At 47.3% G+C, this 2,089-nt stretch overlaps 1 protein-coding gene across 5 annotated transcripts in view; it reads left to right on the top strand.

Moving 5' to 3' along the window:
- cdk5rap2 (CDK5 regulatory subunit associated protein 2) overlaps positions 1–2,089 on the top strand; it is a 42,581-nt gene that overhangs the window by 8,672 nt on the left and 31,820 nt on the right. The window lies entirely within an intron of this gene.

Here is a 2,089-nt window from a genome sequence, read left to right as displayed (position 1 = left end):
TCTTTGTTTGGCTGAATGTTATGCATTTCTGGAGGAAAAAGCAAGGCAGGTATTTGGAAAAATTTGGATCCTGCAACTGTACGATACATATAATGGGGTAGCTCTTTAAGACACCCAATGAGATGACATCACCCAATCCCATCACCATATGTGATCAACGAACTATCTACAAATATATACTTTATACATGCCATACAAGACAGGCCCTGCAAGTCGCTAGGGCAACGCCCAAATGGCTGCCCATGTTGGTCCACAAGTTGCAAGATCCAACAAGGACCCAGTTAAAACTCCGCCAGATACAAGAATTAATACTGAGTCAGGGCAAACCGGGTCAGTTGAAGTAATAATAATAGTGATAACCTAAAGTAATAATTCAATCTACACAAAAACGCAAGGCTAACCAAGAGGGCCTCACCGCCACACGACACAAAGCACACACTGGCTACCACCTTCAGGCAAGCTGCTATGCCACATAATTAACAAAAGGCAGCCTCATCATCTTCACTATCCTCGTCTGTTCTGTCATCATCTTCTCCAGACTCCTCATTCCTCTTTTTCGTTCTATCGTTTTCAACCCGGCTTTGTAACCACAGCTGATAACACGTAACAAAGCAGGAGGCGCAACTGGACTTGAATCCTGGGTGGGCATAATCAGTTCCTCTCCTTCCTGTAGGCCCATCTTCTTGTCCCATCCAAATAAGGTGTTATAGCTGCTTTTCATAGCAGTAACTGTAGGGGGACATGTCTTCCATGAAGGCACATATTGCGCTCTGTAGGAGGTTGTGGCTTCAGTGCTGGGGGCCCTTTGCACTTTTGGTAAATTTCATACCTGGCTGCATCCAAGGTTACAGAGTTCCTCTGATTGTACAGAGCCAGAAAGAAAGCCCTTGTTGCTTTTGTGATCTGGAACTTTGTGCCTTCTGCCTGTCCAATACAGTGGAGAAGCTTACCAGGTACGACTCTCATGGCCTTGAGTGCAGACACTTTCCCCTTCCCGACAGGATGTGAGGTGGTATCACATCCCGAAAGAGCATGCACGGCCAGAATGAAACCACTTTGGTCACCCAGATTCTCTGCAGTTGCATTTATGCTGAAAACCGCACCATTCCATTTTTCCATCTGTAGGTTACTTGTGATACCCGCCTTCCAACACCAATTAACCATGAGCACAAAGACATCTGTGTCATGAGGCCATGGTTCTCAGCAGGAAACCGATGGAGTGCTTTCTTCAAGTAGGGAGGGAGTCCTTACCCCAAATGAAGGAGTTTAAATACCTTGGGGTCTTGTTAACAAGTGAGCGGACCATGGAGCGTGAGATTGGTCGGAGAATCGGAGCAGCGGGTGCGGTATTACACCGGTCAGTGTTTGTTCCTACCCTCACCTATGGTCATGAAGGCTGGGTCATGACTGAAAGAACGAGATCCAGGGTACAAGCAGCCAAAATGGGTTTCCTCAGGAGGGGGGCTGGCGTCTCCCTTAGAGATGGGATGAGAAGCTCAGTCATCCGAGAGGAGCTCGGAGTTGAGCCGCTGCTCCTTTGCGTCGAGAGGAGCCAGTTGAGGTGGTTCGGGCATCTGCTAAGAATGCCTCCTGGGGGCCTCCCTAAGGAAGTGGTCCAGGCACGTCCAGCTGGGAGGAGGCCTCGGGAAAGACCCAGGACTAGGTGGAGGGATTATATCTCCAAGCTGGCCTGGGAACGCCTCGGGATCCCCCAGTTGGGCCTGGTTGATGTGGCTCGGGAAAGGGAAGTTTGGGGTCCCCTGCTGGAGCTGCTGCACCTGAGACCCAATATTGGATAAGCGGATGAAGATGGATGAATGTATACTTTGGCTAACCACTAGTGGACAGCTTGATTCAGTCTAAAATAACGTTACTCAAACTAAACAGTGGGAAAAGCTGCGACAGCTGAATTAAGACTTTTCAGTAATAATAAAGACAAGTATGGAGTGATTGTATTTTAAATGAGCACAAGTAAAGTAGAGCTGACGTAACAGGTGTTATATATTTAAACAATTATTTTCTGTTTTGAGGGTCTTTTACATACTGTCTCAGCTAGTGGTTAGCCGAATTAGCTGTTAGCTAAACTAAC

The sequence above is a fragment of the Etheostoma spectabile genome, chromosome 16 (assembly GCF_008692095.1).
Source record: "Etheostoma spectabile isolate EspeVRDwgs_2016 chromosome 16, UIUC_Espe_1.0, whole genome shotgun sequence".
Classification (NCBI taxonomy): Eukaryota; Metazoa; Chordata; class Actinopteri; order Perciformes; family Percidae; genus Etheostoma; species Etheostoma spectabile.
This window is presented reverse-complemented; position numbering and strand designations above follow the sequence as displayed.